Source organism: Bos grunniens, chromosome X (genome assembly GCF_055505025.1).
Source record: "Bos grunniens cultivar Pamir isolate PY7600 chromosome X, Bosgru_T2T1.0, whole genome shotgun sequence".
Classification (NCBI taxonomy): domain Eukaryota; kingdom Metazoa; phylum Chordata; class Mammalia; order Artiodactyla; family Bovidae; genus Bos; species Bos grunniens.
The window spans coordinates 105529832-105543351 of record NC_141194.1 but is presented as its reverse complement, the minus strand read 5'-3'; the positions used below and the strand labels follow the sequence as shown (position 1 = coordinate 105543351).

General features: G+C 42.9%; 1 protein-coding gene across 3 annotated transcripts in view; it reads left to right on the top strand.

The window, feature by feature from the left end:
* The window catches only part of IKBKG (inhibitor of nuclear factor kappa B kinase regulatory subunit gamma), a 55308-nt gene that overhangs the window by 24645 nt on the left and 17143 nt on the right, over positions 1-13520 (top strand). The window lies entirely within an intron of this gene.

Here is a 13520-nt window from a genome sequence, read left to right as displayed (position 1 = left end):
GCATGTATTACTTTGATAGAGAATGTATGTTACTGTGAACTTGGTCCGGGGTGGGAGCAGCCAAGAGATTTGCCTGCGAGTGGCTGGCAGCAGGTGGTACGAGGGCAGACTCCTTGTTTCTGAGCTGTGTGTGTATACTTTGGAGGGGGGTTGCTGCAAACAACAGAAACGTATTGTTTCCCAGTCGTGGAGGCCGGAAGTCCACGATCCAGGACTGGGCAGGGTCAGTTTCTCCTGATGGCCGTGAGAGAGGGTGTGTTCCAGGCCTCTCTCCTGGGATAGGAGAGGCCGTCTGCGCCCTGTGTCTTCACGTTATCTTTCCTCTGTGCGTGTCTGCATCTCCAAGTGTCCCCTTTTATAAGGACACAGTCCCATTGGATTAGGGCCACCCTCGTGACCTCCCTTTAACTCGATCACCCCTGAGAAGACCCAGTGTCCACATGCAGTGGGTGGCATCCTCAGGGCCTGCGGTGAGGGCTGCCCGGTGTCTTCTTGGAGGGGACACATTTCCACCCATAATGTGGGATGCCTAACAGTTTTTTCCTAAAGTGTCTTATTTCTTTTCGGCTCTGCTGGGTCTTTGTTGTTCCGAGGGCTTTCTCTAGTTGCGGTGCACCAGCTTCTCCCTGCAGTGTCTTCTCTTGTTGCAGAGCCTGGGCTCTAGGTGTGCAGGCTCAGTAGTTGCTCCTTGGCATGTGGGGTCTTCCTGGCCCAGGGCTTGAACCCACGTTCCCCGCACTGGCAGGCGGATTCTTACCCACTGGACCACCAGGGAAGTCCCCAGCTCTGTTTTATAGGAGGCTGAAGAGAGCATTTAGGTGACAGCATATAGGAGTCTGCTGTTAGAAAACAGCTGCTCCACCTCCGTGGTGAATTGGAGGCCTTCCATGGTCCGCTGCCTGCTGATGGATCAGAAAGGGGGCAGGGCTGAGTGTGTTCCTTGGCCACAGAAGGACATCATTGGAAGGGCCAGGCCTGACACATCCCTCGGCAGGCTTTGCCGAGGTGCAGAGAGCAGCAGTGGCTCCTTGGAGAGGAGCTGGAGCCCTGCAGTGTGTTCCCTAGGCCTGTCTGCGGTGTGAGGCTTGCATTGGTGATTTTACCTTTCTGAGTCTCAGGCTCCCCATCCATAAAATGGGACCATCCAAGGTTTGACTTTCATTTCAGTCACTGCTGAGAGCAGGCTGTTGTTTGCATGCTGTTCCGCTGGGGTGGGTGGAGAATCAGAGGAAGGGAAATAGGACTGCAGCAGCCGCATTTTGCAGGCCGGTGGTGCGCAGTGTGGCTGCTTCATGGTTTCTGCAACCTCTGCCCTGACATAGCCAAGTGTCTCCTTCCTTCGTGGTGGCAAAGCTGTGGCAAGGGGGGTGCTTGAACAGCCTTGGCCAGGGCTGGAACTGGAGTCAAGATAGAAACCACAAGACTCCAAAACAACTCCAGACATTTCAACTTAGGGTCAAACTGCACACTACACTGTGTGTGGGGGGGTGGTGGTCCCCCAAATCCAGGTGGGTACAATTTGGAGCACATTGTCATTGCATCCATGAGGTGGGCCAGGTGGCCCTGCTGTAGCTGATGGGACTCAGTTGCAGTCTATCTGCATTTGTTTCGCTTGTGGCGAACCATCACAAGCCTTCGCTGCATTTCTTCATTTCTTTGTAAAGACTTCTTTAGCCCCATCGAGGTTACCGTTGTGTGGATACTCAGAAATGGCATGAGAAAATGTGCTGACCACACACTGACCTGTGATGGGACCTTCCCTGCTGACTCTGAGAGCAGTTAAGTGCAACCAACTGAACATACAGCAAGAAGCAAAAGTGATTTCGTGAGTCTAGTGGCATTGTGGGGCTGCCACAGGCATCATAAACAGTGCTCTATGGCAGAGGTGCCCATGTTCTCGGTTGCATTAACTGCTCTGCTAAGCACAGGGGTGGCCACCCCTGGCTTTTGTGCTTGTGTTACCCAGTCATTGGTGAGCACTGACTTCCTAACAGTTGCACGTCTCTGAGCACATCCCCAGGGACTGCATTGGGTGCTCAAAACAAAACACACACACACACTGACTGCTAACTAACTAACTGCTTGTTAATCCTTGCAACTTCAAAGATAATGTGACTCACTCTTTAAACCTAAGAACACATAATTCCAAGCTGCAAATTATGTTTTTAAAAGCTGATTGTTAAAAGTTTATTTTCAAAGGTGTTCTCCAAACACTTTTTTTAAAATTTTATTTTATTTTTAAACTTCACAAATTGTATTAGTTTTGCCAAATATCAAAATGAATCCGCTACAGGTATACATGTGTTCCCCCATCCTGAACCCTCCTCCCTCCCCATACCTTCCCTCTGGGCCGTCTCAGTGCACCAGCCCCAAGCATCCAATATCGTGCATAGAACCTGGACTGGCAACTCGTTTCATACATGATACTATACATGTTTCAATGCCATTCTCCCAAATCTTCCCACCCTCTTCCTCTGCAACAGAGTTAGAACAGTCTTACAGACTCCAAACACTTTAATGATGCAGGTGTTTTTGTTTTTGTTTTTTTTTTCTTGTAGTAAAATACACATAAGATTTACCATTTTAACCATTTTAAGTGCACAGTTTAGTGGCAAGAAGCATATTCACATGGTTGGGCAACCACCCCACCATCCATTCCCAGAACCTTTTCGTCTTCCCTAATGGAAACCTTATCCCCATTAGATACTAACTCCGTATCTCTACCTGCCCGGTCCTCATCTGTCTCATGTCAGCAGCATTAGGATATGCAGTTGTGGAGCAGCTCAACTGGCCTTTAGGTAAAGGGGTAGGAACTGGTTTTGTTTGGTCAGCAGGCGAGGGTGCCAGGCACCCTTCTGATTGGCACAGGAGTGCTGGTGATTTGAAGGGAGAGTGAGGTGGGGTCAGTGAGCAGGGTCTCCAGTGAAAACCCACAGCGGGTTGGTCAGGGTCAGTGTGGTGAGGTCAGCAGTGTCCGTCCCCGGGGTCAGTTCTTGGATGTTACGATTCCATCCTACTCAGAGATGGGTAGACTCAGGCCCTGTCCTTCCTGAGGATCCCATTTCAAAGGAATGACTCTCAGGTCCCCTAGAAAGCCTCACCTGGGTTGTTGGAGGTACATGGACATCTCAAAGGGACAGAGCAGGGGTTCACATGTGGGGAGCCTTCTTAGGAAAGACTTGGAGAAAGGGGGAAGGGGGGTGCTCAGTCAAATGTTGGCTGGAACAAATTACATTCTCTTGCTAGCCCTGTTTTCTCAGATGGGGACTCAAAAGGGAGCTGGGTTGGCCCAGGGTCCTGACCTTAGGCTGCAAAGAAGTCAGCCACAGTTGGCCATTCCTGAGTGCCAGAGGTTGACTGGCATGTTCTTACCAAGAGTCAATGTCACCCTCTTCCCCTTCCTTGACTGTATCTTTAGGCTTTTGCCCCTTTTGCCCCCCTCCCCCCCAGCCCTCAGCCATAGCAGAGGATGCCCTTTCCCAAATCTTTGCATGGCTCGTTTCTTTTTGTTGTTCAGCTTGCAGTTGAAACATTACCTTCATCTAAAGTCTCCATCCTAAATCCATTGCCCTGTTGGAGTCTCCAATCTTTTCTGGTTTGTTTTCCATCTCTGTCCACTATAGGGTGGAACCCCTGGACCAGCGCGAGGATAGGCAATGAGTTTGCTGAGAAGCCCCGTGTGCACTCATCGCAGGTCAGAAGAGAACAGGGGACTGTCTGCCTTGGTCTCTCGATGCAGGTGCCCCTGCTCTGTCCTTTCTTTAGAGGAGAACCCCCCCATAGGGAGGGGTGTGCGTGTCAGGGGCGGGGTGCAGGCACAGCCGATACTATCGCATCCTGGGTGGAGCAGAGCACAGGGCGTGTGGTAGGTCTGATGCGTCTGGAAGCAGGGAGACCCAGGGATGGAGCTGTTCTGTGAATTCTGCAGGTTCCATTGCGTCTGAGCGTTGTGGGTCTGGGCCGAGGTGGGGATTGATCTCTCAGAATCACGTAGATGTCTGCAGTACCAGAATGAGGATTCAGTCAGCATCCAGGAGTGTGACAGAACAAGCCTGGGCTTCTCTAACCGTGGGCAGTAGTAGTCAAAATTTTCTGTTGAAAATAACTACAAATGACAGATGAAATATTCTTCAAATCTGTTAAAGCAGTTTAGAACCAACAAGAGAGTGAAAGCTGAGAGGAAATGGGAGTCTGAGAAGGAGGCCACTGAGGCTACTGTGCCCCAAGGATGCAGGTTCTGGAACTGAACACAAGGGAGGCCGAAAGTCAACCCAACTCACCCCAGCGCTGGGGCTGCAGGGAGTGTTGATGAGGTGCTCACAGACACAGGATACCAAAGCATGAATTTGGGGTTGTAGGCCTGGCTCTGTGCTGTTTGGGTTTGAGTAGCTGGGGTGCTTTAGGGACTTCAAGGCCTAAATTTTGTTCCAAGTGTTCCTGGGCTGATAGCACCCATGTGACTTTCTCAGGGCTGTTGTAACACATGACCACAAACTGGATGGCTTAACAAAAATTTATTCTCTTTCTGAAATCCAGTTGGGAGCAGGGGCACCTCATGCTTCAGACTCTGAGGGCAATCCTGTTCCACACCTTGCTCCCAGCCTCACATTGGTGGCCTGTGGTCCTTGGTGTTCTTTGACTCTTAGACGTGTCACTTCAGTCTCTGCCTCATTTTTATATGGCCTTCTCCCTGTGTGTCTCTATGTCTCACTTTCTTTTCTTATAAGGGCACCAGTCATTGGATTAGGGCCACCCCAAGCCTGTATGACTACATCTTAACTTGATTACATCTAAAGAGACCCCATTTCCAAATACGGTCACATTTACAGGCAGTGGAGCTTAGGTCTTAAACATCTTTTTGGGGGACACTATGGCTTGTCAGGTTGGGCTGCTATCACAGACTAGCACAGTCTACTATAGACAGGCTGGAAGTCCAAGGTCATGGTACCAGCGGATCTCGTGTCTGGAGATGGCCTACTTGTGCTTCATAAGCAGCCACCTTCTTGTGTCCTCACATGGCAGAACGGGTGAGCGAGCTCTTTGGGGTCTCTTTTATCAGGGCACTAATTCCATTCATGAGGGCTCTACTCTCATGACCCAGATCATCTCCCAAAGGCCCCACCTCCAAAGTCCATAATTTTTCAGGTCAGGATTTCAACACATGAATTTTGAGGGGACACAAACATTCAGTCTGTGGCACAATCCATCCCATAATAGTACCATTAAATGCCTAGCAAAAGGAGGCAACAAAGAATCCTCACAAAAAAAGTTTTTTTTTTTTTTTTTTTGGACAGTGAACAGTATACAGTTAAACCACCAAGCACTCAATGCCACAAGGCACCCTGAACAGGACAGTTTGCATGAGACATCCCAGGGAACAGAAATACAAGCAGAAATACACAAATGGGACCTATTCAAACAGGAAATTTTCCACAGTGAATGAAACTATTGATAAAAACAAAAAGGCCACCTACTGAATGGGAGAAAATATTTGCAAATGACGTTTTTTTAAAATTTATGTTGGAGTATCATTGATTTGGCCTTTTTTACAGTTCATGAGGTTCTCACAGCAAGTATACTGGGGTGGTTTGCCATTCCCTCCTCTGGTGGATCACGTTTTGTCCGAACTCTTCTGCTACGGCCCATCTGTCTTGGGTGGCTTTGCACGTCATGGCTCATAGCTTCACTGAGTTATGCAAGCCCCTTCGCCACAACAAGGCTATGATGCATGAAAGGGGCCAAATCATCTCCCATGCTAGTAAGGTCATGCTTAAAATCTTGCATGCTAGGCTTCAGCATTATGCGAACCAAGAGCTTCCAGATGTCCACAAGAAAGAAAGTGAAAGTGAAGTCTCTCAGTCATGTCCAACTCTTTGTGACTCCATGGACTGTAGCCTATCACACTCCTCCATCCATGGGATTTTCCAGGCAAGAGTACTAGAGTGGGTTTCCATTTCCTTCTCCAGAGGATCTTCTTGACCCAGGAATCAAACCCAGATCTCCTGCATTGTAGGCAGATGCTTTACTGTCTGAGCCACCAGGGAAGTCCGTTTTAGAAAAGGAAGAGGAACTAGAGGTCAAATTGTCAACATTCGCTGGATTATAGAGAAAGCAAGGTAGTTTCAGAAAAACATCTACCTCTCTTTCTTCGACTGTGCTAAGTAAGGTCTTTGACTATGTGGATCATGACAAACTGTGGAAAGCTCTTACAGAGATGGGAATACCAGCCCATCGTACCTGTCTCCTGAGAAACCTGTATACGGGTCAAAAAGCAACAGTTAGAACCCTGTATGGAACAACTGATTGGTTCAAGATTGAGAAAGGAAAACTACAGGGCTGTCTGCTTACTCTAAATGCTGTCTGTTTGATCTATATGGTGAGCACATCATGAAATACCAAGCTGGATGAGTTACAAGCTGAAATCAAGATAAGCAGGAGAAACATCAACAACCTCAGATACCCGGATGATACCAGTCTAACGGTAGAAAGCAAAGAGGAACTAAAGAGCCTCTTGATGAGGGTGAAGGAGGATAATGAAAAAGCTGGCTTAAGACTAAATATTTAAAAAACTAAGATCATGGCATCCAGCCTCATTACTGCATGGCAAATAGAAGGGGAAAAGGTGGAAGTAGTTACAGATTTCCTCTTCTTGGGCTTCAAAATCACCACAGATGGTGACTGCAGCCATGAAATCAGAAGATGATTGCTTCTTGGCAAGAAAAGGATGGCAAACCTAGAGAGGCTGTTAAAATCAGAGACATTACTCTGCCGACAAAGGTCCCTATATTCAAGGCTAAGGTCTTCTCAGTGGTCACATATGGTTGTGAGAGCTAGACAGTTAAGAAAACTGAGTGCCAAAGAATTGATGCCTTCAAGCAGTGGTGCTAGAGAAGACTCCTGAAAGTGCCTTGGACAGAAAGGAGATGAAACCAGTCAATCCTAAAGGAAAACCCTGAATATTCACTGGAAGGACGGATGTTGAAGCCAAAGCTCCAGTATTTTGGTCACCTGATGTGAACAGACGACTCATTGGAAAAGTCCCTGATGCTGGGAAAGATTGAGGGTAGAAGGAGAAGAGGGTGTCAGAGGTTGAGATGGCTGGACAGCATCAGAGATGAACATGAACTTGGGCAAACTCCAGGAGATGGTGAGGGATAGAGAGACCTGGCATGCTGAAGTCTATGGGGTCGCAAAGTGTTGAACACAACTGAGTGACTGAACAACAATGGTTGATTTACAATTCTGTGTTAGTTTCAGGTGTACAACAAAATGATTCACTTATCAGTTCAGTTCAGTCGCTCAGTCGTGTCCGACTCTGCGACCCCATGAATCGCAGCACGTCAGGCCTCCCTGTCCATCACCAACTCCCAGAGTTCACTCAGACCCACGTCCATCGAGTCAGTGATGCCATACAGCCATCTCATCCTCTGTCGTCCCCTTCTCCTTCTGTCCCCAATCCCTCCCAGCATCGGAGTCTTTTCCAATGAGTCAACTCTTCGCATGAGGTGGCCGAAGTACTGGAGTTTCAGCTTCAGCATCATTCCCTCCAAAGAAATCCCAGGGCTGATCTCCTTCAGAATGGACTGGTTGGATCTCCTTGCAGTCCAAGGGACTCTCAAAGAGTCTTCTCTAACACCACAGTTCAAAAGCATCAATTCTTCGGCACTCAGCTTTCTTCACAGTCCAACTCTCACATCCGTACATGACCACTGGAAAAACCATAGCCTTGACTAGACGGACCTTTGTTGGCAAAGTAATGTCTATGCTTTTGAATATGCTATCTAGGTTGCTCATAACTTTTCTTCCAAGGAGTAAGCGTCTTTTAATTTCATGGCTGCAGTCACCATCTGCAGTGATTTTGGAGCCCCCAAAAATAAAGCCTGACACTGTTTCCCCATCTGTTTCTCATGAAGTGATGGGACCGGATGCCATGATCTTCATTTTCTGAATGTTGATTCACTTATATATATATACATATATCCACTCTTTTTTAGATTCTTTTCCATATAGGCCATTACAGAGTACTGAATAGTGTTCCCTGTGCTATACAGTAGGTGCTTATTATCTATTTTATATATAGTAGAGTGTATATGTCAATCCCAATCTCCCAATTTGTTCCCACCCACACCATGCTTTCCCCCTTGTTAACGTAAGTTTGTTTTCTACATCTATGACTCTATTTCTGTTTTGTAAATAAGTTCATTTCTACCATTTTTTAGATTTCACATATAAGCGATATCATGATATTTGTGTTTCCCTGTCTGACTGACTTCACTCAGTATCACAGTCTTTATGTCCATCCATATGGCTGCAAATGGCATGATTTTTTTCTCTTTTATGGCTGATATTTCATTGTATATATGTACCACGTCTTTTAAAATCCATTTATCTATTGATGGACATTTAGATTTCTTCCCTGTCTTGGATATAAAAAGTGCTGCTGTGAACACTGGAGTGCATATACATTTTTGAATTATGTTTTTTTCTGGGTATATGCTCAGTAGTGGGATTACTGGGTCATTTGGTAGTTCTGTTTTTAGTTTTTTTAAATTTATTTGTTTTAATTGGAGGCTAATTACTTTGCAGTATTGTAGTGGTTTTTGCCATACATTGACAAGAATCAGCAATGGGTGCACATGTATCCCCCATTCTGAACCCCACTCCTACCTACCTCCCGATCCCATCCCTCAGGGTCATCCCAGTTTGCCGGCCTTGAGCACCCTGTGTCATGCACTGAACCTGGACTGGTGATCTGTTTTACATATGGTAATATACATGTTTCAAGGATATTCTCTCAAAGCATCCCACCCTCGCCTTCTCCCACAGAGTCCAAAAGTCTGTTCTTTATATCTGTGTCTCTTTTGCTGTCTTCCACATAGGGTCATGGTTACCATCTTGCTAAACTTCATATATCTGCCTTAATATACTGTATTGGTGTTTTTCTTTCTGACTTACTTCACTCTGTATAATAGGCTCCAGTTTCATCCACCTCATTAGAACTGATTCAAATGTATTCTTTTTAATAGCTGAGTAATACTCCATTGTGTATATGTACCACAGCTTTCTTATCCATTCATCTGCTGATGGACATCTAGGTTGCTTGCATGTCCTAGCTATTGTAAACAGTGCTGCAATGAACATTGGGGTACAAGTGTCTCTTTCAATTCTTGTTTCCTGGTGTGTATGCCCAGCAGTGGGATTGCTGGGTCGTATGGGAGTTCTGTTCTCAGTTTTTTAAGGAATCTCCATACTGTTCTCCATAGTGGCTGTACTGGTTTGCATTCCCACCAACAGTGTAAGAGGGTTCCCTTTTCTCCGCACCCTCTCCAGCATTTATTGTTTGTAGACTTTCAGATGGGAACCATTCTGACTGCCGTGAGATGGTATCTCATTGTGGTTTTGATTTGCATTTCTCTAATAATGAGTGATGTTGAGCATCTTTTCATGTTTTTGTTAGCTATCTGTATGTCTTCTTTGGAGAAATGTCTGTTTAGTTCTTTGGCCCACTTTTTGATTGGGTCGTTTATTTTTCTGGAATTGAGCTGCATGAGCTGCTTGTATATTCTTGAGACTGACTTTTTGTCAGTTGCTTCATTTGCTATTATTTTCTCCCATTCTGAAGGCTGTCTTTTCATCTTACTTATAGTTTCCTTTGTTGTGCAAATGCTTTTCAGTTTAATTAGATGCCATTTGTTAATTTTTCCTTTTATTTCCATTACTCTGGGAGGTGGGTGATAGAGAATCCTGCTGTGATTTATGTCGGAGAGTGTTTTGCCTACGTTTTCCTCTAGGACTTTTATAGTTTCTGGTCTTAAATTTAGATCTTTAACCAATTTTGAGTTTAATTTTGTGTATGGTGTTAGAAAGTGTTCTAGTTTCATGCTTTTCCAAGTTTTCCCAGCACCACTTGTTAAAGAGATTGTCTTTTCTCCATTGTATATTCTTGCCACCTTTGTCAAAGATAAGGTGTCCATATGTGCATGGATTTATCTCTGGGCTTTCTATTTTGTTCCATTGATCTATATTTCTGTCTTTGTGCCAGTACCATATTGTCTTGATGACTGTAGCTTTATAGTATAATCTGAAGTCAGGCAGGTTGATTCCTCCAGTTCCATTCTTTTTTCTCAAGATTGCTTTGGCTACTCGAGGTTTTTTGTGTTTCCATACAAATTGTGAAATTATTTGTTCTAGTTCTCTGAAAAATATCGTTGGTAGCTTGATAAGGATTGCATTGAATCTATAGATTGCTTTGGGTAGTATACTCATTTTCACTATATTGATTCTTCCCATCCATGAAGATGGTATATTTCCCCATCTATTTGTGTCATCTTTGATTTCTTTCATCAGTGTTTTATAGTTTTCTATATGTAGGTCTTTTGTTTCTTTAGGTAGATTTATTCCTAAGTATTTTATTCTTTTCGTTGCAATGGTGAATGGAATTGTTTCCTTAATTTCTCTTTCTGTTTTCTCATTGTTAGTGTATAGGAATGCAAGGGATTTCTGTGTGTTAATTTTATATCCTGCAACTTTACTATATTCATTGATTACCTCTAGTAATTTTCTGGTGGTGTCTTTGGGGTTTTCTATGTAGAGAATCATCTCATTTGCAAACAGTGAGAGTTTTACTTCTTTTCCAATCTGGATTCTTTTTATTTCTTTTTCTTACCTGATTGCTGTGAGTAAAACTTCCAAAACTATGTTAAATAGTAGTGCTGAGAGTGGGAACCCTTGTCTTATTCTTGACTTTAGGGGAAATACTCTCAGTTTTTCACCATTGAGGATAATGTTTGCTGTGGGTTTATCATATATGGCTTTTATTATGTTGAGGTATGTTCCTTCCATACCTGCTTTCTGGAGGGATTTTTTTTTTTTTATCATAAATGGATGTTGAATTTTGTCAAGAGCTTTCTCTGCATCTATTGAGATAATCATATGGTTTTTATCTTTCAATTTGTTAATGTGGTGTATTACATTGATTGCTTTGTGGATATTGAAGAATCCATGCATCCCTAGGATAAAGCCCACTTGGTCATGACGTATGATCATTTTAATATGTTGTTGGATTCTGTTTGCTAGAATTTTGTTGAGGATTTTTGCATCTATGTTCATCAGAGATATTGGCCTGTTGTTCTCTTTTTTTGTGGCATCTTTGTCTGGTTTTGGTATTAGGGTGTTGGAGGCCTCATAGAATGAGTTTGGCAGTTTTCCTTCCTCTGCAATTTTCTGGAAGAGTTTGAGTAGGATAGGTGTTAGTTCTCTAAATTTTTGGTAGAATTCAGCTGTGAAGCCATCTGGTCCTGGGCTTTTGTTTGTTGGAAGATTTTTGATTCCTGTTTCGATTTCCGTGCTTGTGATGGGTCTGTTAAGATTTTCTATTTCTTCCTGGTTCAGTTTTGGAAAGTTATACTTTTCTAAGAATTTGTCCATTTCTTCCAAGTTGTCCATTTTATTGGCCTATAGTTGCTGATAGTAGTCTCTTATGATCCTTTGTATTTCTGTGTTGTCTGTTGCGATTTCTCCATTTTTATTTCTAATTTTGTTGAATTGATTCTTCTTCCTTTTTTTCTTGATGAGTCTGGCTACTGGTTTGTCTATTTTATTTATCTGCTCAAAGAACCAGCTTTTAGTTTTGTTGAGTTTTGCTATAGTCTTCTTTGTTTCTTTTTCATTTATTTCTGCCCTAATGTTTATGATTTCTTTCCTTCTACTAACCCTGGAGTTTTTCATTTCTTCTTTTTCTTGTTGCTTTAGGTGTAAAGTTAGGTTATGTATTCTACTTTTCTCTTGTTTCTTGAGGTAAGCTTGTATTGCTATGAAACTTCCACTTAGCACTGCTTTCCCTAAATCCCATAGGTTTTGGGTTGTGTTTTTGTTTTCATTTGTTTCAATGCATATTTTGATTTCTTTTTTGATTTCTTCTGATTTGCTGGTTATTCTGAAGCATGTTCTTTAGCCTCCATATGTTTGTATTTTTAATAGTTTTTTTCCCCTGTAGTTGACATCTAATCTTAACCACATTGTGATCAGAAAAGATGCTTGAAATGATTACACAGTTTTTTGAATTTACCAAGGCTAGATTTATTGCCCAGGATGTGATCTATCCTGGAGAATGTTCCATGTGCACTTGAGAAAAAGGTGAAATTCATTGTTTTGGGGTGAAATGTCCTACAGATATCAATTAGGTCTAACTGGTCCATTTAAAGTTTGTGTTTCCTTGTTAATTTTCTGTTTAGTTGATCTATCCATGGGTGTAAGTGGGGTATTAAAGTCTCCCACTATTATTTTGTTACTGTTAATTTCCCCTTTCATACTTGTTAGCATTTCCTTTACATATTGTGCTGCTCCTATGTTGGGTGCATATATATATGTAAATATATATATATATATACATACACACACACACCTATATATATATATATATATATATATAAAATGTTTTATATATATATATAATAGTTACATCTTCTTCTTGGATCGATCCTTTGATCATTATGTAGTGTCCTTCTTTGTCTCTTTTCACAGCCTTTATTTCAAAGTCTATTTTATCTGATATGAGTATTGCTACTCTTGCTTTCTTTTGGTCTCCATTTGCATGGAATATCTTTTTCCAGCCCTTCACTTTCAGTCTGTATGTGTCCCTTGTTTTGAGGTGGGTCTCTTGTAGACAGAATATATAGGGGTCTTGTTTTTGTATCCATTCAGCCAGTCTTTGTCTTTTGTTTGGGGCATTCAACCCATTTACATTTAAGGTAATTATTGATAAGTATGACCCCATTGCCATTTACTTTGTTGTTTTGGGTTCAAGTTTATAAACCTTTTTTCTGTTTCCTGAGAAATAAATTAAGTAAATGAAATAAATGCTTTAGCATTTGTTGAAGAGCTGGTTTGGTCGTGCTGAATTCTCTCAGGTTTTGCTAGTCTGTAAAGCTTTTGATTTCTCCTTCATATTTGAATGAGATCCTTGCTGGGTTTCTTGGACTTGGGTGGCTATTTCCTTCCCCATTTTAGGGAAGTTTTCAACTGTTATCTCCTCAAGTGTTTTCTCATGCCCTTTTGTTTTGTCTTCTTCTTCTGGGACTCCTATGATTTGAATCTTGGGGAATTTAACATTGTTCCAGAGGTCTCTGAGGCTGTCCTCATTTCTTTTAATTCTTTTTTCCTCTCTCCTTCATTTATTTCCACCTTTCTATCTTCCACCTCACTTATCTTATCCTTTGCCTCAGTTATTCTACTGTTGGTTCCCTCCAGAGTGGTTTTGATCTCAGTTATTGCATTATTCATTATTGATTGACTCTTTTTTATTTCTTCTCGGTCCTTGATAAACATTTCTTGAATCTTCTCAATCCTTGTCTCTAGTCTATTTACCTGTAACTCCATTTCGTTTTCAAGATTTTGGATCCTCTTTACTATCATTATTCTGAATTCTTTTTCAGGTAGACTCCCTATCTCCTCCTCTTTGGTTTGGTTTGGTCGGCATTTATCATGTTCCTTTACCTGCTGACTATTTCTTTGCCTTTTCA